The sequence below is a fragment of the Schistocerca nitens genome, chromosome 6, assembly GCF_023898315.1.
Source record: "Schistocerca nitens isolate TAMUIC-IGC-003100 chromosome 6, iqSchNite1.1, whole genome shotgun sequence".
Taxonomy (NCBI): Eukaryota; Metazoa; Arthropoda; class Insecta; order Orthoptera; family Acrididae; genus Schistocerca; species Schistocerca nitens.
The window spans coordinates 115,694,141-115,718,836 of record NC_064619.1 but is presented as its reverse complement, the minus strand read 5'-3'; the positions used below and the strand labels follow the sequence as shown (position 1 = coordinate 115,718,836).

The 24,696-nt window shown below is 49.1% G+C and overlaps 33 non-coding genes across 33 annotated transcripts; all 33 read left to right on the top strand.

Moving 5' to 3' along the window:
* Positions 1-173: 173 nt before the first annotated feature.
* Positions 174-245, top strand: Trnat-cgu (transfer RNA threonine (anticodon CGU)). The gene has a single exon. It is a non-coding gene; the product is annotated as a tRNA-Thr (tRNA).
* A 333-nt stretch (positions 246-578) lies between these two features.
* Trnan-guu (transfer RNA asparagine (anticodon GUU)) lies at positions 579-652 on the top strand. Its single transcript has one exon. It is a non-coding gene; the product is annotated as a tRNA-Asn (tRNA).
* Positions 653-1,149: 497 nt separating this feature from the next.
* On the top strand, positions 1,150-1,223 carry Trnan-guu (transfer RNA asparagine (anticodon GUU)). The gene has a single exon. It is a non-coding gene; the product is annotated as a tRNA-Asn (tRNA).
* Positions 1,224-1,720: 497 nt separating this feature from the next.
* Trnan-guu (transfer RNA asparagine (anticodon GUU)) lies at positions 1,721-1,794 on the top strand. Its single transcript has one exon. It is a non-coding gene; the product is annotated as a tRNA-Asn (tRNA).
* Positions 1,795-2,291: 497 nt separating this feature from the next.
* On the top strand, positions 2,292-2,365 carry Trnan-guu (transfer RNA asparagine (anticodon GUU)). Its single transcript has one exon. It is a non-coding gene; the product is annotated as a tRNA-Asn (tRNA).
* A 497-nt stretch (positions 2,366-2,862) lies between these two features.
* On the top strand, positions 2,863-2,936 carry Trnan-guu (transfer RNA asparagine (anticodon GUU)). Its single transcript has one exon. It is a non-coding gene; the product is annotated as a tRNA-Asn (tRNA).
* A 497-nt stretch (positions 2,937-3,433) lies between these two features.
* Trnan-guu (transfer RNA asparagine (anticodon GUU)) lies at positions 3,434-3,507 on the top strand. The gene has a single exon. It is a non-coding gene; the product is annotated as a tRNA-Asn (tRNA).
* Positions 3,508-4,004: 497 nt separating this feature from the next.
* On the top strand, positions 4,005-4,078 carry Trnan-guu (transfer RNA asparagine (anticodon GUU)). Its single transcript has one exon. It is a non-coding gene; the product is annotated as a tRNA-Asn (tRNA).
* A 688-nt stretch (positions 4,079-4,766) lies between these two features.
* Positions 4,767-4,838, top strand: Trnat-cgu (transfer RNA threonine (anticodon CGU)). Its single transcript has one exon. It is a non-coding gene; the product is annotated as a tRNA-Thr (tRNA).
* Positions 4,839-5,171: 333 nt separating this feature from the next.
* On the top strand, positions 5,172-5,245 carry Trnan-guu (transfer RNA asparagine (anticodon GUU)). The gene has a single exon. It is a non-coding gene; the product is annotated as a tRNA-Asn (tRNA).
* A 497-nt stretch (positions 5,246-5,742) lies between these two features.
* On the top strand, positions 5,743-5,816 carry Trnan-guu (transfer RNA asparagine (anticodon GUU)). Its single transcript has one exon. It is a non-coding gene; the product is annotated as a tRNA-Asn (tRNA).
* Positions 5,817-6,313: 497 nt separating this feature from the next.
* Positions 6,314-6,387, top strand: Trnan-guu (transfer RNA asparagine (anticodon GUU)). Its single transcript has one exon. It is a non-coding gene; the product is annotated as a tRNA-Asn (tRNA).
* Positions 6,388-6,884: 497 nt separating this feature from the next.
* Trnan-guu (transfer RNA asparagine (anticodon GUU)) lies at positions 6,885-6,958 on the top strand. Its single transcript has one exon. It is a non-coding gene; the product is annotated as a tRNA-Asn (tRNA).
* A 688-nt stretch (positions 6,959-7,646) lies between these two features.
* On the top strand, positions 7,647-7,718 carry Trnat-cgu (transfer RNA threonine (anticodon CGU)). The gene has a single exon. It is a non-coding gene; the product is annotated as a tRNA-Thr (tRNA).
* A 333-nt stretch (positions 7,719-8,051) lies between these two features.
* Positions 8,052-8,125, top strand: Trnan-guu (transfer RNA asparagine (anticodon GUU)). Its single transcript has one exon. It is a non-coding gene; the product is annotated as a tRNA-Asn (tRNA).
* A 497-nt stretch (positions 8,126-8,622) lies between these two features.
* On the top strand, positions 8,623-8,696 carry Trnan-guu (transfer RNA asparagine (anticodon GUU)). The gene has a single exon. It is a non-coding gene; the product is annotated as a tRNA-Asn (tRNA).
* A 497-nt stretch (positions 8,697-9,193) lies between these two features.
* Positions 9,194-9,267, top strand: Trnan-guu (transfer RNA asparagine (anticodon GUU)). The gene has a single exon. It is a non-coding gene; the product is annotated as a tRNA-Asn (tRNA).
* A 497-nt stretch (positions 9,268-9,764) lies between these two features.
* Trnan-guu (transfer RNA asparagine (anticodon GUU)) lies at positions 9,765-9,838 on the top strand. Its single transcript has one exon. It is a non-coding gene; the product is annotated as a tRNA-Asn (tRNA).
* A 497-nt stretch (positions 9,839-10,335) lies between these two features.
* On the top strand, positions 10,336-10,409 carry Trnan-guu (transfer RNA asparagine (anticodon GUU)). The gene has a single exon. It is a non-coding gene; the product is annotated as a tRNA-Asn (tRNA).
* A 497-nt stretch (positions 10,410-10,906) lies between these two features.
* Trnan-guu (transfer RNA asparagine (anticodon GUU)) lies at positions 10,907-10,980 on the top strand. Its single transcript has one exon. It is a non-coding gene; the product is annotated as a tRNA-Asn (tRNA).
* A 497-nt stretch (positions 10,981-11,477) lies between these two features.
* On the top strand, positions 11,478-11,551 carry Trnan-guu (transfer RNA asparagine (anticodon GUU)). Its single transcript has one exon. It is a non-coding gene; the product is annotated as a tRNA-Asn (tRNA).
* A 688-nt stretch (positions 11,552-12,239) lies between these two features.
* Positions 12,240-12,311, top strand: Trnat-cgu (transfer RNA threonine (anticodon CGU)). The gene has a single exon. It is a non-coding gene; the product is annotated as a tRNA-Thr (tRNA).
* A 333-nt stretch (positions 12,312-12,644) lies between these two features.
* Trnan-guu (transfer RNA asparagine (anticodon GUU)) lies at positions 12,645-12,718 on the top strand. The gene has a single exon. It is a non-coding gene; the product is annotated as a tRNA-Asn (tRNA).
* Positions 12,719-13,406: 688 nt separating this feature from the next.
* On the top strand, positions 13,407-13,478 carry Trnat-cgu (transfer RNA threonine (anticodon CGU)). The gene has a single exon. It is a non-coding gene; the product is annotated as a tRNA-Thr (tRNA).
* A 333-nt stretch (positions 13,479-13,811) lies between these two features.
* Positions 13,812-13,885, top strand: Trnan-guu (transfer RNA asparagine (anticodon GUU)). The gene has a single exon. It is a non-coding gene; the product is annotated as a tRNA-Asn (tRNA).
* A 497-nt stretch (positions 13,886-14,382) lies between these two features.
* Positions 14,383-14,456, top strand: Trnan-guu (transfer RNA asparagine (anticodon GUU)). Its single transcript has one exon. It is a non-coding gene; the product is annotated as a tRNA-Asn (tRNA).
* A 688-nt stretch (positions 14,457-15,144) lies between these two features.
* Positions 15,145-15,216, top strand: Trnat-cgu (transfer RNA threonine (anticodon CGU)). The gene has a single exon. It is a non-coding gene; the product is annotated as a tRNA-Thr (tRNA).
* A 6,443-nt stretch (positions 15,217-21,659) lies between these two features.
* On the top strand, positions 21,660-21,733 carry Trnan-guu (transfer RNA asparagine (anticodon GUU)). Its single transcript has one exon. It is a non-coding gene; the product is annotated as a tRNA-Asn (tRNA).
* Positions 21,734-22,230: 497 nt separating this feature from the next.
* Trnan-guu (transfer RNA asparagine (anticodon GUU)) lies at positions 22,231-22,304 on the top strand. Its single transcript has one exon. It is a non-coding gene; the product is annotated as a tRNA-Asn (tRNA).
* Positions 22,305-22,801: 497 nt separating this feature from the next.
* On the top strand, positions 22,802-22,875 carry Trnan-guu (transfer RNA asparagine (anticodon GUU)). The gene has a single exon. It is a non-coding gene; the product is annotated as a tRNA-Asn (tRNA).
* A 688-nt stretch (positions 22,876-23,563) lies between these two features.
* Trnat-cgu (transfer RNA threonine (anticodon CGU)) lies at positions 23,564-23,635 on the top strand. Its single transcript has one exon. It is a non-coding gene; the product is annotated as a tRNA-Thr (tRNA).
* A 333-nt stretch (positions 23,636-23,968) lies between these two features.
* Trnan-guu (transfer RNA asparagine (anticodon GUU)) lies at positions 23,969-24,042 on the top strand. Its single transcript has one exon. It is a non-coding gene; the product is annotated as a tRNA-Asn (tRNA).
* Positions 24,043-24,539: 497 nt separating this feature from the next.
* On the top strand, positions 24,540-24,613 carry Trnan-guu (transfer RNA asparagine (anticodon GUU)). Its single transcript has one exon. It is a non-coding gene; the product is annotated as a tRNA-Asn (tRNA).
* The last annotated feature ends 83 nt before the right edge of the window (positions 24,614-24,696 follow it).

The following is a 24,696-nucleotide window of genomic DNA, read 5'->3' as shown; positions in this document are numbered from 1 at the left end:
TGGCCCGACGCTCGTCGTCGATCGTAAGGGCGAAACAGTCAAGAGATTTGGAAAACGGCAATGTGGACACCCCCTGCAGCAGCTGTGTGCCAAATCCGATATCTGGTCGAGGGCTGCAAGATTCAGTATGATGAAGTGACAATTCGGGGATAGCTCACAAACGCTAAGCTGCCGCCTTCTTAGCTCAGTGGTAGAGCACTGGTCTCGTAAACCAGGGGTCGTGAGTTCGAACCTCACAGAAGGCATTCATTTTTTTATCCTTCCTGCAAGGAGCGGAGCTATCTCGAGCAGCATCTAACACATGGCAGTACACTGAATGAAAGGGATGTTCTACAGCCTATGAAAAGTATTCTACTGGCCTCAGAGGTTTTCTGAATGCATAGGCACAACAGTGGTTTGTATGCATTTTGTAGTATAATGTCATGCTTGGCGATGTCATTCGTGTACGAGCCTCGCTACAGTGTGCATGCACGTTATCCATGTGAAGAGGCGCAAGCAGATGCTACCATTCTGCGAGATTCCTGCAGAAGGTATACGAATTGCATTGATATACAGAGCACAAGTGAGCCAAATTCAAGGCCTCCGTGGCGCAATCGGCTAGCGCGTTCGGCTGTTAACCGAAAGGTTGGTGGTTCGAGCCCACCCGGGGGCGAAATCGTTTTAACCGGCACCGAGGTGAGGACATACGTCAACTTTGTTAGAGATACACAGCTAGCGTGACAATTTGGCTGTGTTTGAGTGATGCCACAGAGCCTTATACACATTCAGCCAAGTGACACTGTAGGTAAAAACATGGCCCTACACAGACGTTCTACTCTTTTCCTATTTATTCGTCATGTGTGCACTGCAGTAGAGCGACGCCCACTACAAAAGACGTATTCTTTACATTCAATTTCAGCGTATACGTCGCGACTGCCATATGACAGGGCCTGTCTCTCGATGTCGATTTGTATTTGGTGTCTCTTAAGTGTCGATCTGCAGTGGGCCGCTGTTGGCCGAGAGACACGTATTCGTGTACGAGCCTCGCTACAGTGTGCATGCACGTTATCCATGTGAAGAGGCGCAAGCAGATGCTACCATTCTGCGAGATTCCTGCAGAAGGTATACGAATTGCGTTGATATACAGAGCACAAGTGAACCAAATTCAAGGCCTCCGTGGCGCAATCGGCTAGCGCGTTCGGCTGTTAACCGAAAGGTTGGTGGTTCGAGCCCACCCGGGGGCGAAATCGTTTTAACCGGCACCGAGGTGAGGACATACGTCAACTTTGTTAGAGATACACAGCTAGCGTGACAATTTGGCTGTGTTTGAGTGATGCCACAGAGCCTTATACACATTCAGCCAAGTGACACTGTAGGTAAAAACATGGCCCTACACAGACGTTCTACTCTTTTCCTATTTATTCGTCATGTGTGCACTGCAGTAGAGCGACGCCCACTACAAAAGACGTATTCTTTACATTCAATTTCAGCGTATACGTCGCGACTGCCATATGACAGGGCCTGTCTCTCGATGTCGATTTGTATTTGGTGTATCTTAAGTGTCGATCTGCAGTGGGCCGCTGTTGGCCGAGAGACACGTATTCGTGTACGAGCCTCGCTACAGTGTGCATGCACGTTATCCATGTGAAGAGGCGCAAGCAGATGCTACCATTCTGCGAGATTCCTGCAGAAGGTATACGAATTGCGTTGATATACAGAGCACAAGTGAGCCAAATTCAAGGCCTCCGTGGCGCAATCGGCTAGCGCGTTCGGCTGTTAACCGAAAGGTTGGTGGTTCGAGCCCACCCGGGGGCGAAATCGTTTTAACCGGCACCGAGGTGAGGACATACGTCAACTTTGTTAGAGATACACAGCTAGCGTGACAATTTGGCTGTGTTTGAGTGATGCCACAGAGCCTTATACACATTCAGCCAAGTGACACTGTAGGTAAAAACATGGCCCTACACAGACGTTCTACTCTTTTCCTATTTATTCGTCATGTGTGCACTGCAGTAGAACGACGCCCACTACAAAAGACGTATTCTTTACATTAAATTTCAGCGTATACGTCGCGACTGCCATATGACAGGGCCTGTCTCTCGATGTCGATTTGTATTTGGTGTCTCTTAAGTGTCGATCTGCAGTGGGCCGCTGTTGGCCGAGAGACACGTATTCGTGTACGAGCCTCGCTACAGTGTGCATGCACGTTATCCATGTGAAGAGGCGCAAGCAGATGCTACCATTCTGCGAGATTCCTGCAGAAGGTATACGAATTGCGTTGATATACAGAGCACAAGTGAGCCAAATTCAAGGCCTCCGTGGCGCAATCGGCTAGCGCGTTCGGCTGTTAACCGAAAGGTTGGTGGTTCGAGCCCACCCGGGGGCGAAATCGTTTTAACCGGCACCGAGGTGAGGACATACGTCAACTTTGTTAGAGATACACAGCTAGCGTGACAATTTGGCTGTGTTTGAGTGATGCCACAGAGCCTTATACACATTCAGCCAAGTGACACTGTAGGTAAAAACATGGCCCTACACAGACGTTCTACTCTTTTCCTATTTATTCGTCATGTGTGCACTGCAGTAGAGCGACGCCCACTACAAAAGACGTATTCTTTACATTCAATTTCAGCGTATACGTCGCGACTGCCATATGACAGGGCCTGTCTCTCGATGTCGATTTGTATTTGGTGTCTCTTAAGTGTCGATCTGCAGTGGGCCGCTGTTGGCCGAGAGACACGTATTCGTGTACGAGCCTCGCTACAGTGTGCATGCACGTTATCCATGTGAAGAGGCGCAAGCAGATGCTACCATTCTGCGAGATTCCTGCAGAAGGTATACGAATTGCGTTGATATACAGAGCACAAGTGAGCCAAATTCAAGGCCTCCGTGGCGCAATCGGCTAGCGCGTTCGGCTGTTAACCGAAAGGTTGGTGGTTCGAGCCCACCCGGGGGCGAAATCGTTTTAACCGGCACCGAGGTGAGGACATACGTCAACTTTGTTAGAGATACACAGCTAGCGTGACAATTTGGCTGTGTTTGAGTGATGCCACAGAGCCTTATACACATTCAGCCAAGTGACACTGTAGGTAAAAACATGGCCCTACACAGACGTTCTACTCTTTTCCTATTTATTCGTCATGTGTGCACTGCAGTAGAGCGACGCCCACTACAAAAGACGTATTCTTTACATTCAATTTCAGCGTATACGTCGCGACTGCCATATGACAGGGCCTGTCTCTCGATGTCGATTTGTATTTGGTGTCTCTTAAGTGTCGATCTGCAGTGGGCCGCTGTTGGCCGAGAGACACGTATTCGTGTACGAGCCTCGCTACAGTGTGCATGCACGTTATCCATGTGAAGAGGCGCAAGCAGATGCTACCATTCTGCGAGATTCCTGCAGAAGGTATACGAATTGCGTTGATATACAGAGCACAAGTGAGCCAAATTCAAGGCCTCCGTGGCGCAATCGGCTAGCGCGTTCGGCTGTTAACCGAAAGGTTGGTGGTTCGAGCCCACCCGGGGGCGAAATCGTTTTAACCGGCACCGAGGTGAGGACATACGTCAACTTTGTTAGAGATACACAGCTAGCGTGACAATTTGGCTGTGTTTGAGTGATGCCACAGAGCCTTATACACATTCAGCCAAGTGACACTGTAGGTAAAAACATGGCCCTACACAGACGTTCTACTCTTTTCCTATTTATTCGTCATGTGTGCACTGCAGTAGAACGACGCCCACTACAAAAGACGTATTCTTTACATTCAATTTCAGCGTATACGTCGCGACTGCCATATGACAGGGCCTGTCTCTCGATGTCGATTTGTATTTGGTGTCTCTTAAGTGTCGATCTGCAGTGGGCCGCTGTTGGCCGAGAGACACGTATTCGTGTACGAGCCTCGCTACAGTGTGCATGCACGTTATCCATGTGAAGAGGCGCAAGCAGATGCTACCATTCTGCGAGATTCCTGCAGAAGGTATACGAATTGCGTTGATATACAGAGCACAAGTGAGCCAAATTCAAGGCCTCCGTGGCGCAATCGGCTAGCGCGTTCGGCTGTTAACCGAAAGGTTGGTGGTTCGAGCCCACCCGGGGGCGAAATCGTTTTAACCGGCACCGAGGTGAGGACATACGTCAACTTTGTTAGAGATACACAGCTAGCGTGACAATTTGGCTGTGTTTGAGTGATGCCACAGAGCCTTATACACATTCAGCCAAGTGACACTGTAGGTAAAAACATGGCCCTACACAGACGTTCTACTCTTTTCCTATTTATTCGTCATGTGTGCACTGCAGTAGAGCGACGCCCACTACAAAAGACGTATTCTTTACATTCAATTTCAGCGTATACGTCGCGACTGCCATATGACAGGGCCTGTCTCTCGATGTCGATTTGTATTTGGTGTCTCTTAAGTGTCGATCTGCAGTGGGCTGCTGTTGGCCGAGAGACGTGCAGTCGCCTTACGTGAAGCCCCATGGGCAACGCCAGTGCCACTGTGGACAACAGCATACTGTAGCCAGAGAGAGGAGCCGAAAGGCGCATTTCGCAATCGAGCCACGCTATCCCACAAGCTGTGCACTAGGACAGGATTGTGCAGACCGCAAACTTCTGGTGGCCCGACGCTCGTCGTCGATCGTAAGGGCGAAACAGTCAAGAGATTTGGAAAACGGCAATGTGGACACCCCCTGCAGCAGCTGTGTGCCAAATCCGATATCTGGTCGAGGGCTGCAAGATTCAGTATGATGAAGTGACAATTCGGGGATAGCTCACAAACGCTAAGCTGCCGCCTTCTTAGCTCAGTGGTAGAGCACTGGTCTCGTAAACCAGGGGTCGTGAGTTCGAACCTCACAGAAGGCATTCATTTTTTTAACCTTCCTGCAAGGAGCGGAGCTATCTCGAGCAGCATCTAACACATGGCAGTACACTGAATGAAAGGGATGTTCTACAGCCTATGAAAAGTATTCTACTGGCCTCAGAGGTTTTCTGAATGCATAGGCACAACAGTGGTTTGTATGCATTTTGTAGTATAATGTCATGCTTGGCGATGTCATTCGTGTACGAGCCTCGCTACAGTGTGCATGCACGTTATCCATGTGAAGAGGCGCAAGCAGATGCTACCATTCTGCGAGATTCCTGCAGAAGGTATACGAATTGCGTTGATATACAGAGCACAAGTGAGCCAAATTCAAGGCCTCCGTGGCGCAATCGGCTAGCGCGTTCGGCTGTTAACCGAAAGGTTGGTGGTTCGAGCCCACCCGGGGGCGAAATCGTTTTAACCGGCACCGAGGTGAGGACATACGTCAACTTTGTTAGAGATACACAGCTAGCGTGACAATTTGGCTGTGTTTGAGTGATGCCACAGAGCCTTATACACATTCAGCCAAGTGACACTGTAGGTAAAAACATGGCCCTACACAGACGTTCTACTCTTTTCCTATTTATTCGTCATGTGTGCACTGCAGTAGAGCGACGCCCACTACAAAAGACGTATTCTTTACATTCAATTTCAGCGTATACGTCGCGACTGCCATATGACAGGGCCTGTCTCTCGATGTCGATTTGTATTTGGTGTCTCTTAAGTGTCGATCTGCAGTGGGCCGCTGTTGGCCGAGAGACACGTATTCGTGTACGAGCCTCGCTACAGTGTGCATGCACGTTATCCATGTGAAGAGGCGCAAGCAGATGCTACCATTCTGCGAGATTCCTGCAGAAGGTATACGAATTGCGTTGATATACAGAGCACAAGTGAGCCAAATTCAAGGCCTCCGTGGCGCAATCGGCTAGCGCGTTCGTCTGTTAACCGAAAGGTTGGTGGTTCGAGCCCACCCGGGGGCGAAATCGTTTTAACCGGCACCGAGGTGAGGACATACGTCAACTTTGTTAGAGATACACAGCTAGCGTGACAATTTGGCTGTGTTTGAGTGATGCCACAGAGCCTTATACACATTCAGCCAAGTGACACTGTAGGTAAAAACATGGCCCTACATAGACGTTCTACTCTTTTCCTATTTATTCGTCATGTGTGCACTGCAGTAGAGCGACGCCCACTACAAAAGACGTATTCTTTACATTCAATTTCAGCGTATACGTCGCGACTGCCATATGACAGGGCCTGTCTCTCGATGTCGATTTGTATTTGGTGTCTCTTAAGTGTCGATCTGCAGTGGGCCGCTGTTGGCCGAGAGACACGTATTCGTGTACGAGCCTCGCTACAGTGTGCATGCACGTTATCCATGTGAAGAGGCGCAAGCAGATGCTACCATTCTGCGAGATTTCTGCAGAAGGTATACGAATTGCGTTGATATACAGAGCACAAGTGAGCCAAATTCAAGGCCTCCGTGGCGCAATCGGCTAGCGCGTTCGGCTGTTAACCGAAAGGTTGGTGGTTCGAGCCCACCTGGGGGCGAAATCGTTTTAACCGGCACCGAGGTGAGGACATACGTCAACTTTGTTAGAGATACACAGCTAGCGTGACAATTTGGCTGTGTTTGAGTGATGCCACAGAGCCTTATACACATTCAGCCAAGTGACACTGTAGGTAAAAACATGGCCCTACACAGACGTTCTACTCTTTTCCTATTTATTCGTCATGTGTGCACTGCAGTAGAGCGACGCCCACTACAAAAGACGTATTCTTTACATTCAATTTCAGCGTATACGTCGCGACTGCCATATGACAGGGCCTGTCTCTCGATGTCGATTTGTATTTGGTGTCTCTTAAGTGTCGATCTGCAGTGGGCCGCTGTTGGCCGAGAGACACGTATTCGTGTACGAGCCTCGCTACAGTGTGCATGCACGTTATCCATGTGAAGAGGCGCAAGCAGATGCTACCATTCTGCGAGATTCCTGCAGAAGGTATACGAATTGCGTTGATATACAGAGCACAAGTGAGCCAAATTCAAGGCCTCCGTGGCGCAATCGGCTAGCGCGTTCGGCTGTTAACCGAAAGGTTGGTGGTTCGAGCCCACCCGGGGGCGAAATCGTTTTAACCGGCACCGAGGTGAGGACATACGTCAACTTTGTTAGAGATACACAGCTAGCGTGACAATTTGGCTGTGTTTGAGTGATGCCACAGAGCCTTATACACATTCAGCCAAGTGACACTGTAGGTAAAAACATGGCCCTACACAGACGTTCTACTCTTTTCCTATTTATTCGTCATGTGTGCACTGCAGTAGAGCGACGCCCACTACAAAAGACGTATTCTTTACATTCAATTTCAGCGTATACGTCGCGACTGCCATATGACAGGGCCTGTCTCTCGATGTCGATTTGTATTTGGTGTCTCTTAAGTGTCGATCTGCAGTGGGCTGCTGTTGGCCGAGAGACGTGCAGTCGCCTTACGTGAAGCCCCATGGGCAACGCCAGTGCCACTGTGGACAACAGCATACTGTAGCCAGAGAGAGGAGCCGAAAGGCGCATTTCGCAGTCGAGCCACGCTATCCCACAAGCTGTGCACTAGGACAGGATTGTGCAGACCGCAAACTTCTGGTGGCCCGACGCTCGTCGTCGATCGTAAGGGCGAAACAGTCAAGAGATTTGGAAAACGGCAATGTGGACACCCCCTGCAGCAGCTGTGTGCCAAATCCGATATCTGGTCGAGGGCTGCAAGATTCAGTATGATGAAGTGACAATTCGGGGATAGCTCACAAACGCTAAGCTGCCGCCTTCTTAGCTCAGTGGTAGAGCACTGGTCTCGTAAACCAGGGGTCGTGAGTTCGAACCTCACAGAAGGCATTCATTTTTTTATCCTTCCTGCAAGGAGCGGAGCTATCTCGAGCAGCATCTAACACATGGCAGTACACTGAATGAAAGGGATGTTCTACAGCCTATGAAAAGTATTCTACTGGCCTCAGAGGTTTTCTGAATGCATAGGCACAACAGTGGTTTGTATGCATTTTGTAGTATAATGTCATGCTTGGCGATGTCATTCGTGTACGAGCCTCGCTACAGTGTGCATGCACGTTATCCATGTGAAGAGGCGCAAGCAGATGCTACCATTCTGCGAGATTCCTGCAGAAGGTATACGAATTGCATTGATATACAGAGCACAAGTGAGCCAAATTCAAGGCCTCCGTGGCGCAATCGGCTAGCGCGTTCGGCTGTTAACCGAAAGGTTGGTGGTTCGAGCCCACCCGGGGGCGAAATCGTTTTAACCGGCACCGAGGTGAGGACATACGTCAACTTTGTTAGAGATACACAGCTAGCGTGACAATTTGGCTGTGTTTGAGTGATGCCACAGAGCCTTATACACATTCAGCCAAGTGACACTGTAGGTAAAAACATGGCCCTACACAGACGTTCTACTCTTTTCCTATTTATTCGTCATGTGTGCACTGCAGTAGAGCGACGCCCACTACAAAAGACGTATTCTTTACATTCAATTTCAGCGTATACGTCGCGACTGCCATATGACAGGGCCTGTCTCTCGATGTCGATTTGTATTTGGTGTCTCTTAAGTGTCGATCTGCAGTGGGCCGCTGTTGGCCGAGAGACACGTATTCGTGTACGAGCCTCGCTACAGTGTGCATGCACGTTATCCATGTGAAGAGGCGCAAGCAGATGCTACCATTCTGCGAGATTCCTGCAGAAGGTATACGAATTGCGTTGATATACAGAGCACAAGTGAACCAAATTCAAGGCCTCCGTGGCGCAATCGGCTAGCGCGTTCGGCTGTTAACCGAAAGGTTGGTGGTTCGAGCCCACCCGGGGGCGAAATCGTTTTAACCGGCACCGAGGTGAGGACATACGTCAACTTTGTTAGAGATACACAGCTAGCGTGACAATTTGGCTGTGTTTGAGTGATGCCACAGAGCCTTATACACATTCAGCCAAGTGACACTGTAGGTAAAAACATGGCCCTACACAGACGTTCTACTCTTTTCCTATTTATTCGTCATGTGTGCACTGCAGTAGAGCGACGCCCACTACAAAAGACGTATTCTTTACATTCAATTTCAGCGTATACGTCGCGACTGCCATATGACAGGGCCTGTCTCTCGATGTCGATTTGTATTTGGTGTATCTTAAGTGTCGATCTGCAGTGGGCCGCTGTTGGCCGAGAGACACGTATTCGTGTACGAGCCTCGCTACAGTGTGCATGCACGTTATCCATGTGAAGAGGCGCAAGCAGATGCTACCATTCTGCGAGATTCCTGCAGAAGGTATACGAATTGCGTTGATATACAGAGCACAAGTGAGCCAAATTCAAGGCCTCCGTGGCGCAATCGGCTAGCGCGTTCGGCTGTTAACCGAAAGGTTGGTGGTTCGAGCCCACCCGGGGGCGAAATCGTTTTAACCGGCACCGAGGTGAGGACATACGTCAACTTTGTTAGAGATACACAGCTAGCGTGACAATTTGGCTGTGTTTGAGTGATGCCACAGAGCCTTATACACATTCAGCCAAGTGACACTGTAGGTAAAAACATGGCCCTACACAGACGTTCTACTCTTTTCCTATTTATTCGTCATGTGTGCACTGCAGTAGAACGACGCCCACTACAAAAGACGTATTCTTTACATTCAATTTCAGCGTATACGTCGCGACTGCCATATGACAGGGCCTGTCTCTCGATGTCGATTTGTATTTGGTGTCTCTTAAGTGTCGATCTGCAGTGGGCCGCTGTTGGCCGAGAGACACGTATTCGTGTACGAGCCTCGCTACAGTGTGCATGCACGTTATCCATGTGAAGAGGCGCAAGCAGATGCTACCATTCTGCGAGATTCCTGCAGAAGGTATACGAATTGCGTTGATATACAGAGCACAAGTGAACCAAATTCAAGGCCTCCGTGGCGCAATCGGCTAGCGCGTTCGGCTGTTAACCGAAAGGTTGGTGGTTCGAGCCCACCCGGGGGCGAAATCGTTTTAACCGGCACCGAGGTGAGGACATACGTCAACTTTGTTAGAGATACACAGCTAGCGTGACAATTTGGCTGTGTTTGAGTGATGCCACAGAGCCTTATACACATTCAGCCAAGTGACACTGTAGGTAAAAACATGGCCCTACACAGACGTTCTACTCTTTTCCTATTTATTCGTCATGTGTGCACTGCAGTAGAGCGACGCCCACTACAAAAGACGTATTCTTTACATTCAATTTCAGCGTATACGTCGCGACTGCCATATGACAGGGCCTGTCTCTCGATGTCGATTTGTATTTGGTGTCTCTTAAGTGTCGATCTGCAGTGGGCCGCTGTTGGCCGAGAGACACGTATTCGTGTACGAGCCTCGCTACAGTGTGCATGCACGTTATCCATGTGAAGAGGCGCAAGCAGATGCTACCATTCTGCGAGATTCCTGCAGAAGGTATACGAATTGCGTTGATATACAGAGCACAAGTGAGCCAAATTCAAGGCCTCCGTGGCGCAATCGGCTAGCGCGTTCGGCTGTTAACCGAAAGGTTGGTGGTTCGAGCCCACCCGGGGGCGAAATCGTTTTAACCGGCACCGAGGTGAGGACATACGTCAACTTTGTTAGAGATACACAGCTAGCGTGACAATTTGGCTGTGTTTGAGTGATGCCACAGAGCCTTATACACATTCAGCCAAGTGACACTGTAGGTAAAAACATGGCCCTACACAGACGTTCTACTCTTTTCCTATTTATTCGTCATGTGTGCACTGCAGTAGAGCGACGCCCACTACAAAAGACGTATTCTTTACATTCAATTTCAGCGTATACGTCGCGACTGCCATATGACAGGGCCTGTCTCTCGATGTCGATTTGTATTTGGTGTCTCTTAAGTGTCGATCTGCAGTGGGCCGCTGTTGGCCGAGAGACACGTATTCGTGTACGAGCCTCGCTACAGTGTGCATGCACGTTATCCATGTGAAGAGGCGCAAGCAGATGCTACCATTCTGCGAGATTCCTGCAGAAGGTATACGAATTGCGTTGATATACAGAGCACAAGTGAGCCAAATTCAAGGCCTCCGTGGCGCAATCGGCTAGCGCGTTCGGCTGTTAACCGAAAGGTTGGTGGTTCGAGCCCACCCGGGGGCGAAATCGTTTTAACCGGCACCGAGGTGAGGACATACGTCAACTTTGTTAGAGATACACAGCTAGCGTGACAATTTGGCTGTGTTTGAGTGATGCCACAGAGCCTTATACACATTCAGCCAAGTGACACTGTAGGTAAAAACATGGCCCTACACAGACGTTCTACTCTTTTCCTATTTATTCGTCATGTGTGCACTGCAGTAGAACGACGCCCACTACAAAAGACGTATTCTTTACATTCAATTTCAGCGTATACGTCGCGACTGCCATATGACAGGGCCTGTCTCTCGATGTCGATTTGTATTTGGTGTCTCTTAAGTGTCGATCTGCAGTGGGCCGCTGTTGGCCGAGAGACACGTATTCGTGTACGAGCCTCGCTACAGTGTGCATGCACGTTATCCATGTGAAGAGGCGCAAGCAGATGCTACCATTCTGCGAGATTCCTGCAGAAGGTATACGAATTGCGTTGATATACAGAGCACAAGTGAGCCAAATTCAAGGCCTCCGTGGCGCAATCGGCTAGCGCGTTCGGCTGTTAACCGAAAGGTTGGTGGTTCGAGCCCACCCGGGGGCGAAATCGTTTTAACCGGCACCGAGGTGAGGACATACGTCAACTTTGTTAGAGATACACAGCTAGCGTGACAATTTGGCTGTGTTTGAGTGATGCCACAGAGCCTTATACACATTCAGCCAAGTGACACTGTAGGTAAAAACATGGCCCTACACAGACGTTCTACTCTTTTCCTATTTATTCGTCATGTGTGCACTGCAGTAGAGCGACGCCCACTACAAAAGACGTATTCTTTACATTCAATTTCAGCGTATACGTCGCGACTGCCATATGACAGGGCCTGTCTCTCGATGTCGATTTGTATTTGGTGTCTCTTAAGTGTCGATCTGCAGTGGGCTGCTGTTGGCCGAGAGACGTGCAGTCGCCTTACGTGAAGCCCCATGGGCAACGCCAGTGCCACTGTGGACAACAGCATACTGTAGCCAGAGAGAGGAGCCGAAAGGCGCATTTCGCAATCGAGCCACGCTATCCCACAAGCTGTGCACTAGGACAGGATTGTGCAGACCGCAAACTTCTGGTGGCCCGACGCTCGTCGTCGATCGTAAGGGCGAAACAGTCAAGAGATTTGGAAAACGGCAATGTGGACACCCCCTGCAGCAGCTGTGTGCCAAATCCGATATCTGGTCGAGGGCTGCAAGATTCAGTATGATGAAGTGACAATTCGGGGATAGCTCACAAACGCTAAGCTGCCGCCTTCTTAGCTCAGTGGTAGAGCACTGGTCTCGTAAACCAGGGGTCGTGAGTTCGAACCTCACAGAAGGCATTCATTTTTTTAACCTTCCTGCAAGGAGCGGAGCTATCTCGAGCAGCATCTAACACATGGCAGTACACTGAATGAAAGGGATGTTCTACAGCCTATGAAAAGTATTCTACTGGCCTCAGAGGTTTTCTGAATGCATAGGCACAACAGTGGTTTGTATGCATTTTGTAGTATAATGTCATGCTTGGCGATGTCATTCGTGTACGAGCCTCGCTACAGTGTGCATGCACGTTATCCATGTGAAGAGGCGCAAGCAGATGCTACCATTCTGCGAGATTCCTGCAGAAGGTATACGAATTGCGTTGATATACAGAGCACAAGTGAGCCAAATTCAAGGCCTCCGTGGCGCAATCGGCTAGCGCGTTCGGCTGTTAACCGAAAGGTTGGTGGTTCGAGCCCACCCGGGGGCGAAATCGTTTTAACCGGCACCGAGGTGAGGACATACGTCAACTTTGTTAGAGATACACAGCTAGCGTGACAATTTGGCTGTGTTTGAGTGATGCCACAGAGCCTTATACACATTCAGCCAAGTGACACTGTAGGTAAAAACATGGCCCTACACAGACGTTCTACTCTTTTCCTATTTATTCGTCATGTGTGCACTGCAGTAGAGCGACGCCCACTACAAAAGACGTATTCTTTACATTCAATTTCAGCGTATACGTCGCGACTGCCATATGACAGGGCCTGTCTCTCGATGTCGATTTGTATTTGGTGTCTCTTAAGTGTCGATCTGCAGTGGGCCGCTGTTGGCCGAGAGACGTGCAGTCGCCTTACATGAAGCCCCATGGGCAACGCCAGTGCCACTGTGGACAACAGCATACTGTAGCCAGAGAGAGGAGCCGAAAGGCGCATTTCGCAGTCGAGCCACGCTATCCCACAAGCTGTGCACTAGGACAGGATTGTGCAGACCGCAAACTTCTGGTGGCCCGACGCTCGTCGTCGATCGTAAGGGCGAAACAGTCAAGAGATTTGGAAAACGGCAATGTGGACACCCCCTGCAGCAGCTGTGTGCCAAATCCGATATCTGGTCGAGGGCTGCAAGATTCAGTATGATGAAGTGACAATTCGGGGATAGCTCACAAACGCTAAGCTGCCGCCTTCTTAGCTCAGTGGTAGAGCACTGGTCTCGTAAACCAGGGGTCGTGAGTTCGAACCTCACAGAAGGCATTCATTTTTTTAACCTTCCTGCAAGGAGCGGAGCTATCTCGAGCAGCATCTAACACATGGCAGTACACTGAATGAAAGGGATGTTCTACAGCCTATGAAAAGTATTCTACTGGCCTCAGAGGTTTTCTGAATGCATAGGCACAACAGTGGTTTGTATGCATTTTGTAGTATAATGTCATGCTTGGCGATGTCATTCGTGTACGAGCCTCGCTACAGTGTGCATGCACGTTATCCATGTGAAGAGGCACAAGCAGATGCTACCATTCTGCGAGATTCCTGCAGAAGGTATACGAATTGCGTTGATATACAGAGCACAAGTGAGCCAAATTCAAGGCCTCCGTGGCGCAATCGGCTAGCGCGTTCGGCTGTTAACCGAAAGGTTGGTGGTTCGAGCCCACCCGGGGGCGAAATCGTTTTAACCGGCACCGAGGTGAGGACATACGTCAACTTTGTTAGAGATACACAGCTAGCGTGACAATTTGGCTGTGTTTGAGTGATGCCACAGAGCCTTATACACATTCAGCCAAGTGACACTGTAGGTAAAAACATGGCCCTACACAGACGTTCTACTCTTTTCCTATTTATTCGTCATGTGTGCACTGCAGTAGAGCGACGCCCACTACAAAAGACGTATTCTTTACATTCAATTTCAGCGTATACGTCGCGACTGCCATATGACAGGGCCTGTCTCTCGATGTCGATTTGTATTTGGTGTCTCTTAAGTGTCGATCTGCAGTGGGCCGCTGTTGGCCGAGAGACACGTATTCGTGTACGAGCCTCGCTACAGTGTGCATGCACGTTATCCATGTGAAGAGGCGCAAGCAGATGCTACCATTCTGCGAGATTCCTGCAGAAGGTATACGAATTGCGTTGATATACAGAGCACAAGTGAGCCAAATTCAAGGCCTCCGTGGCGCAATCGGCTAGCGCGTTCGGCTGTTAACCGAAAGGTTGGTGGTTCGAGCCCACCCGGGGGCGAAATCGTTTTAACCGGCACCGAGGTGAGGACATACGTCAACTTTGTTAGAGATACACAGCTAGCGTGACAATTTGGCTGTGTTTGAGTGATGCCACAGAGCCTTATACACATTCAGCCAAGTGACACTGTAGGTAAAAACATGGCCCTACACAGACGTTCTACTCTTTTCCTATTTATTCGTCATGTGTGCACTGCAGTAGAGCGACGCCCACTACAAAAGACGTATTCTTTACATTCAATTTCAGCGTATACGTCGCGACTGCCATATGACAGGGCCTGTCTCTCGATGTCGATTTGTATTTGGTGTCTCTTAAGTGTCGATCTGCAGTGGGCCGCTGTTGGCCGAGAGACGTGCAGTCGCCTTACATGAAGCCCCATGGGCAACGCCAGTGCCACTGTGGACAACAGCATACTGTAGCCAGAGAGAGGAGCCGAAAGGCGCATTTCGCAGTCGAGCCACGCTATCCCACAAGCTGTGCACTAGGACAGGATTGTGCAGACCGCAAACTTCTGGTGGCCCGACGCTCGTCGTCGATCGTAAGGGCGAAACAGTCAAGAGATTTGGAAAACGGCAATGTGGACACCCCCTGCAGCAGCTGTGTGCCAAATCCGATATCTGGTCGAGGGCTGCAAGATTCAGTATGATGAAGTGACAATTCGGGGATAGCTCACAAACGCTAAGCTGCCGCCTTCTTAGCTCAGTGGTAGAGCACTGGTCTCGTAAACCAGGGGTCGTGAGTTCGAACCTCACAGAAGGCATTCATTTTTTTAACCTTCCTGCAAGGAGCGGAGCTATCTCGAGCAGCATCTAACACATGGCAGTACACTGAATGAAAGGGATGTTCTACAGCCTATGAAAAGTATTCTACTGGCCTCAGAGGTTTTCTGAATGCATAGGCACAACAGTGGTTTGTATGCATTTTGTAGTATAATGTCATGCTTGGCGATGTCATTCGTGTACGAGCCTCGCTACAGTGTGCATGCACGTTATCCATGTGAAGAGGCGCAAGCAGATGCTACCATTCTGCGAGATTCCTGCAGAAGGTATACGAATTGCGTTGATATACAGAGCACAAGTGAGCCAAATTCAAGGCCTCCGTGGCTATCCCACAAGCTGTGCACTAGGACAGGATTGTGCAGACCGCAAACTTCTGGTGGCCCGACGCTCGTCGTCGATCGTAAGGGCGAAACAGTCAAGAGATTTGGAAAACGGCAATGTGGACACCCCCTGCAGCAGCTGTGTGCCAAATCCGATATCTGGTCGAGGGCTGCAAGATTCAGTATGATGAAGTGACAATTCGGGGATAGCTCACAAACGCTAAGCTGCCGCCTTCTTAGCTCAGTGGCGCATTCCCTCGCGGGCAGCCGTGCGGTGCGGACGTACGGAGCGGCTGGTCGTGTTTACTTCGTCGCTGCCGGCGGCGGTCGCTGTGCATGGTGAGTGCGCGCTTACAGCGATAACACTACCCTCGGTAATGAACACACGAATGCAATCATGACTCAACCAGAACGGAAAGACACTCTTAAGTTGACATTCGACCCGAAATTTGCCAGACCAAAATCCTTTGAGGTCGAACTATTTGTGCGAGATGTTATGAAATTAACGCTTGACGATTTAATTGGCATTCACTTATCGATCGTTAGTAGTACCGTTTACTTGAAATTGGTGACGCCTGAACGATGTGAACAAATTGTTGCGTCTTGTGGTGGCTCCCTTAGGTTCAAACATTCAGACGGAAACGTTGGCGAGGTGCGACTAACGCAAGCCGGCTTGGGATTGCGAACCATCAGAATATTTGAACTGCCCTTCGAAGTAACTGCCGAGCAGATTAACGCCAAACTACGGGAATATGGTTCGGTAATAAGCAACGTTGCTGAGAAATGGTCGGGGCAACATATATTCCCAGTATTAAACGGTGTGCGGCAAGTGAAACTCGAATTGCTGAAGCATATTCCATCTTACATCATTATCAGTGGGTACAGGGCCATAGTAATTTATGACGGGCAACCACGGACATGCTCGGGATGTGGCTCTACAGCACACGTCCGCGCTCAGTGTCTTCAGAGGCGCGTAGCGCAGATCCCGACTGGCGAGCGTGAGCAGCCTGGCCCCAGTTCTACGTTACCGATCACTTACGTAGCCGCCGCCCGTGTAAACACCGCTCCAGAACTCAGCGTCGATTTCACCCTCGATGCATACACTGATCACACCGAGGAGAACATACCAATGGAGACGAGTAATGTACCGGAAACCCTCGGAGCTTCCTTACAGGAAGTTACGGAGGGAAGTAAGGAGACGCAGGATGGCAGCCAGGTCTGTAACGCCTTCGAACAGCCGCAAGCGGCGGAAGTTTTTCCCATGGCCGAGAACTGTGCCACTCAGGAGAACACTGCTCAAACCTCCAAGTGCCCTTCCCCGAAAAAGCAGAAGAAGCGAAGAATCGCGCAACAGGGTGCTGACACAAAAGCGCAACCACTGCGTGAGAAAGCCAATCAGGTGCGTCAGAAGATGACCGACGTGACGTCTCAGGTTTCCACTGCAACTCCCCAGACATCCAAAAAGTCCCGCACTGACGGCTCAGAGGTTGACTCCGACAACGGACCCTCCCCGTCACAGGCGAAGATGATGTCGGTAGCTACAGAAGGTACAAGTGGCCACCTGCCAGATAGCAGTGCAGATCCGCGTGACGCTCACCATCCGCGTAACTGGGCGGACGACGTCGAAGAATGCTCTCACGACAACGGTATGACCGGAGTACAGGGACAAGACCGAGAAACAGTGTCAGACGTGCGGGAAACGGAATCGCATGAGCAACGGCAGACTGAATCTGCTCTTCAGACGGTCGATGCCGACCCCGACTTCTTTTAATTGATGCCCCTCCGTCATCCCTAAGGGAGCGGCTCAACGCCACGCATACCTCTGCCCTCATGCCACCCTTACAGGCATACCGTGTTGCCACGGTCAACATCAACAAGATCAGCAGTACGTCAAACCTGAGGAATCTTACGGATTTCTTATATGCAGCTGATGTCGACATTGCGCTGTTGCAAGAGGTCGCCGACATTGATCTGGATCGTATCACAGGTTACAATGCATTAATCAACCCGGGACGTGGCAGTGAACTCGGAACTGCTCTTTTGACCAAAGAAGGCATCGCCGTAGCCAATGTCGACAGACTGCCGAACAGCAGAGGTATTGCGGGGACAATCCACAACACCCGATTCATAAATGTTTATGCCCCTTCTGGAACGGGAAAAAAACGCCAGAGATCGGAGTTTTTTAAGGAAGAGATAGTGCCGCTTTTTACAACCCGCACAGGCCAAGTCGTATTTGCCGGTGATTTCCACTGTGTACTAAAACCCAAAGACCAAACGCCGCATTTTAACACTTCCATAGAACTTCTGGACATTGTTAGAGACTTAAACCTGCTCGACACGTGGGAACTTAAACACGGCGACATGCCCGGTTTTACCCACGTCACCAGCCATTCTGCCAGCCGCATTGACAGAATTTATGCAACTTCCAATTTACGGGACCATATTTTGCAAGCGGAGCGATGGCCGCTTATATTCTCTGACCATGTAGCATATATATGTACCATCAATATGGAAAGACAGGGTACATATAGAGCGAGAGGCCCGTGGAAACTGAATGTTTCCCATTTATCAGATCCAGGGTGCCACGCTGTCTTCCAACACACATGGGCAGATTGTGAACGGAAATTTCCACTGTACAATTCGGCTTTCTCGTGGTGGATAAAATGTGCAAAGCCAGCTCTAATAAAAGCGATGAAGTGTTACTCTCGCGAGAAATCCGCCTGGCAGAGGACCACAATAGAATTCTATTTTCAGTGCCTCCGAGACCTTTACAAAGACGATAATACAGTAGTGGCCAATCACCTGCAGATCAAAAGAATCAAGGCGACACTCCTCACACTGACGCGACGACAATCTGCAGGCTATCAAGTGAGAACACGCCTGCAAAATGCAGTGCGGGAGGAGACAACATCCATGTACCATGTTATACAAGAGCAAAAAAGAAGAAACAGGAAAATACTGACTGAGCTAAAAACTGCAGACGGTCGCCTTTTCGACACACAAACTGCTATTCAAGAAGAAATTCATAAACATTTTACAGCGTTACTAGCTGAAAAACCAATAGATGTGGCAGCGCAGGCAGTCCTTGCGGACAGGGCGTGGGGGAGACTTGGTCCGGAACAGGCGGAAGAACTCGCCTCAGACATACTCGAGGATGAAGTGGCAGACGCCATTCTCAGAAGCCCAAGAAATAAATCGCCTGGTCCTGACGGGTTACCTGCCGAGTTTTATCACACATTTAGGCGACAGTTAATTAGTAAGTTGACTCTGGTCTGTAATGACATTATGAACATTCGAAATGACAGCTTGAAAGATTTTTGTAAAGGGATAGTGGTGCTAATTCCCAAAACTCCAGGAGGCAAAACTGTTGAGAATCTCCGGCCTTTAACATTGCTTAACACTGACTATAAAATTTTCGCACGTGTCATTATGCAACGATTAAATTCAGTCATTACCAGCGTTACCGGCGACTACCAAACGTGTGTTGGAACAAATAGAAATATTTTCAACACTTTAACTGCATATAGAGATCTCATAGCGATTGCCGAAGCCTGTGACATCCCAAGTGCCCTTGTGTCTCTCGACTTTGAAAAGGCCTTTGACAGGGTGAACCACTCCTATCTCCTACGCACCATGGACGCCGTGCATTTTCCTCAGAAAATCACTGCTACTGTTAAAACCCTCCTGATGAATGGTACGTCGCAAATCAATGTAAATGGACGCTTAAGCAGGCCGATTAGTATCGCAAGTTCAGTACGACAGGGCTGCCCAATGTCGATGGCATTGTTTGCCATAGCACTCGAGCCATTCTTGTACTCCCTGACGCAAGACCTTCCAGGGCTGCTCATTCATGGTCAGAAGATTATTTGCCAGGCATACGCAGATGATGTCAGTTTTGTAGTAACGAAAGACGAGGACTTAGAGAAAGCTTTCCACATTGTAACAACGTATGAAGCTGCATCAGGGGCGAAACTCAACCGTCACAAGTCAGGCTTAATGCACATTGGACGTGGATTAGAACTCGGTGCTGCTGAAAGAATAAGAAGTTTGGAAACGATCACCTGCCTCGGGATTGAATACACACGCAATATCCGCCGCACGGCTGCCTTGAACTATAGAAAACTGCTGGCACAAATGCGCGCTGGCATACGGCAACATAGCCTGCGAGCTCTAAATACCATTCAAAGAGTGGCCTTAGTTAACACCTACATAATTTCCAAAGTTCATTACGTTGCCCAAGTACTGCCATTACCAAAGACTGTGGCACAACAAATGTTAGCGGCGCTTGGCCACTTTGTTACCAGGGGTCAGATATTTAAAGTAAAGTATGAAACCCTCACCCTCCCAGTTTGGAAGGGAGGCCTCAATTTGACGGATGTCTACCTCAAAGCAAAAGCCTTGTATGTTAGTCAAACATACAAACAGTGGCACAGATCACCTAACACACTGACGGCTCACATTTTGAATGAAATAGTGCCTCCCAATCTGGACCCACCTGTAGATGTAAAACACATTCTGAACTCGCTCTGTCACTTCAGGTATTTCATCCTCGAACTTAGCTACATACAACGAAGAATTCCAGAGGCAGACCGACACAAAGTCAAAGCAATTTACGCCACATTGACGGAAAGTACACCACGCAATATAGTGGAGGAGAAATGTCGAGGTTATAACTGGAAACAAGTCTGGGAGAACATTCACGACCCGCTTCTTTCATCTACAGTGCGCTCCACTTGGTACATGGCAGTCAATAGGAAATTTCCGACCAATTCGAGGTTACACAAGATTCACCTGGCTGAAACACCGAATTGTGTCAGATGTCACTTAGTCGACACAGACGAGCATAGATTTACTTGCAACGCTGTACAGGACATATGGTCCGTCTGCACACAGAAACTCGCAAGCATACTGCGGACGTCACCAAGTAGGATAACACCGACACGCCTACTCAACCCTGACGAAGTTCCGTATCCCAATACAAAACGACGTGCCGTCAATTGGCTAAAGGGCCAGACTGTATACTACCTCCTATCCGAGCAAGAGAAGAGTAAAGAAGAATATTGGATACATTTAACGATGGAACACCAGACACTGCTACGAACGACGAAATATAAAGAAAACTATGCTTGTTTTTTATTACGAACGTTGACATAGAGTCACTATATTGCAAGAATCTTGACTTTATCACTTCTTTCAATCTCTTTACTCGTTTTTTTTGTATACCATTTGCCATACTAATGGGGCGAAGCTTTTATTCTTTTATTTCCCAACTGTTAGAAAACCAAAAAGGTTCCCTGGTAGGATGTCATGGAGACTTTGGTGGCCGGGGTTTCGGAGTTACGAGCAGCTGAAACAGAATTAATACTTGAGACATGGACGACAAAAACAACGAATGTTACACAACGGAATACATTAGCAATAGCTATTCACCGAGAAGACAAACTCTGAAGCCACCCGTCTGCTGAAATTCCCCCCGTACACCTACGGAGAGTCAGGGGTACATATCCAGAAGTATTTTCATTTCCGTCTCATGAGGAGACATTTAGTTCATTACAATTATAGCTACTGAAGCTAGCCGATGAAGGCAATTTTGGTGAGTGCAAGTGACGGGCTATAAGGGGAGGATGGAGGCCCAAAAAAAAAAAAAAAAAAAAAAAAAAAAAAAAAAAAAAAAGTTGGTTAGAGCAAAAAAAAAAAAAAAAAAAAAAAAAAAGTGGTAGAGCACTGGTCTCGTAAACCAGGGGTCGTGAGTTCGAACCTCACAGAAGGCATTCATTTTTTTAACCTTCCTGCAAGGAGCGGAGCTATCTCGAGCAGCATCTAACACATGGCAGTACACTGAATGAAAGGGATGTTCTACAGCCTATGAAAAGTATTCTACTGGCCTCAGAGGTTTTCTGAATGCATAGGCACAACAGTGGTTTGTATGCATTTTGTAGTATAATGTCATGCTTGGCGATGTCATTCGTGTACGAGCCTCGCTACAGTGTGCATGCACGTTATCCATGTGAAGAGGCGCAAGCAGATGCTACCATTCTGCGAGATTCCTGCAGAAGGTATACGAATTGCGTTGATATACAGAGCACAAGTGAGCCAAATTCAAGGCCTCCGTGGCGCAATCGGCTAGCGCGTTCGGCTGTTAACCGAAAGGTTGGTGGTTCGAGCCCACCCGGGGGCGAAATCGTTTTAACCGGCACCGAGGTGAGGACATACGTCAACTTTGTTAGAGATACACAGCTAGCGTGACAATTTGGCTGTGTTTGAGTGATGCCACAGAGCCTTATACACATTCAGCCAAGTGACACTGTAGGTAAAAACATGGCCCTACACAGACGTTCTACTCTTTTCCTATTTATTCGTCATGTGTGCACTGCAGTAGAGCGACGCCCACTACAAAAGACGTATTCTTTACATTCAATTTCAGCGTATACGTCGCGACTGCCATATGACAGGGCCTGTCTCTCGATGTCGATATGTATTTGGTGTCTCTTAAGTGTCGATCTGCAGTGGGCCGCTGTTGGCCGAGAGACACGTATTCGTGTACGAGCCTCGCTACAGTGTGCATGCACGTTATCCATGTGAAGAGGCGCAAGCAGATGCTACCATTCTGCGAGATTCCTGCAGAAGGTATACGAATTGCGTTGATATACAGAGCACAAGTGAGCCAAATTCAAGGCCTCCGTGGCGCAATCGGCTAGCGCGTTCGGCTGTTAACCGAAAGGTTGGTGGTTCGAGCCCACCCGGGGGCGAAATCGTTTTAACCGGCACCGAGGTGAGGACATACGTCAACTTTGTTAGAGATACACAGCTAGCGTGACAATTTGGCTGTGTTTGAGTGATGCCACAGAGCCTTATACACATTCAGCCAAGTGACACTGTAGGTAAAAACATGGCCCTACACAGACGTTCTACTCTTTTCCTATTTATTCGTCATGTGTGCACTGCAGTAGAGCGACGCCCACTACAAAAGACGTATTCTTTACATTCAATTTCAGCGTATACGTCGCGACTGCCATATGACAGGGCCTGTCTCTCGATGTCGATATGTATTTGGTGTCTCTTAAGTGTCGATCTGCAGTGGGCCGCTGTTGGCCGAGAGACACGTATTCGTGTACGAGCCTCGCTACAGTGTGCATGCACGTTATCCATGTGAAGAGGCGCAAGCAGATGCTACCATTCTGCGAGATTCCTGCAGAAGGTATACGAATTGCGTTGATATACAGAGCACAAGTGAGCCAAATTCAAGGCCTCCGTGGCGCAATCGGCTAGCGCGTTCGGCTGTTAACCGAAAGGTTGGTGGTTCGAGCCCACCCGGGGGCGAAATCGTTTTAACCGGCACCGAGGTGAGGACATACGTCAACTTTGTTAGAGATACACAGCTAGCGTGACAATTTGGCTGTGTTTGAGTGATGCCACAGAGCCTTATACACATTCAGCCAAGTGACACTGTAGGTAAAAACATGGCCCTACACAGACGTTCTACTCTTTTCCTATTTATTCGTCATGTGTGCACTGCAGTAGAGCGACGCCCACTACAAAAGACGTATTCTTTACATTCAATTTCAGCGTATACGTCGCGACTGCCATATGACAGGGCCTGTCTCTCGATGTCGATTTGTATTTGGTGTCTCTTAAGTGTCGATCTGCAGTGGGCCGCTGTTGGCCGAGAGACGTGCAGTCGCCTTACATGAAGCCCCATGGGCAACGCCAGTGCCACTGTGGACAACAGCATACTGTAGCCAGAGAGAGGAGCCGAAAGGCGCATTTCGCAGTCGAGCCACGCTATCCCACAAGCTGTGCACTAGGACAGGATTGTGCAGACCGCAAACTTCTGGTGGCCCGACGCTCGTCGTCGATCGTAAGGGCGAAACAGTCAAGAGATTTGGAAAACGGCAATGTGGACACCCCCTGCAGCAGCTGTGTGCCAAATCCGATATCTGGTCGAGGGCTGCAAGATTCAGTATGATGAAGTGACAATTCGGGGATAGCTCACAAACGCTAAGCTGCCGCCTTCTTAGCTCAGTGGTAGAGCACTGGTCTCGTAAACCAGGGGTCGTGAGTTCGAACCTCACAGAAGGCATTCATTTTTTTAACCTTCCTGCAAGGAGCGGAGCTATCTCGAGCAGCATCTAACACATGGCAGTACACTGAATGAAAGGGATGTTCTACAGCCTATGAAAAGTATTCTACTGGCCTCAGAGGTTTTCTGAATGCATAGGCACAACAGTGGTTTGTATGCATTTTGTAGTATAATGTCATGCTTGGCGATGTCATTCGTGTACGAGCCTCGCTACAGTGTGCATGCACGTTATCCATGTGAAGAGGCGCAAGCAGATGCTACCATTCTGCGAGATTCCTGCAGAAGGTATACGAATTGCGTTGATATACAGAGCACAAGTGAGCCAAATTCAAGGCCTCCGTGGCGCAATCGGCTAGCGCGTTCGGCTGTTAACCGAAAGGTTGGTGGTTCGAGCCCACCCGGGGGCGAAATCGTTTTAACCGGCACCGAGGTGAGGACATACGTCAACTTTGTTAGAGATACACAACTAGCGTGACAATTTGGCTGTGTTTGAGTGATGCCACAGAGCCTTATACACATTCAGCCAAGTGACACTGTAGGTAAAAACATGGCCCTACACAGACGTTCTACTCTTTTCCTATTTATTCGTCATGTGTGCACTGCAGTAGAGCGACGCCCACTACAAAAGACGTATTCTTTACATTCAATTTCAGCGTATACGTCGCGACTGCCATATGACAGGGCCTGTCTCTCGATGTCGATTTGTATTTGGTGTCTCTTAAGTGTCGATCTGCAGTGGGCCGCTGTTGGCCGAGAGACACGTATTCGTGTACGAGCCTCGCTACAGTGTGCATGCACGTTATCCATGTGAAGAGGCGCAAGCAGATGCTACCATTCTGCGAGATTCCTGCAGAAGGTATACGAATTGCGTTGATATACAGAGCACAAGTGAGCCAAATTCAAGGCCTCCGTGGCGCAATCGGCTAGCGCGTTCGGCTGTTAACCGAAAGGTTGGTGGTTCGAGCCCACCCGGGGGCGAAATCGTTTTAACCGGCACCGAGGTGAGGACATACGTCAACTTTGTTAGAGATACACAGCTAGCGTGACAATTTGGCTGTGTT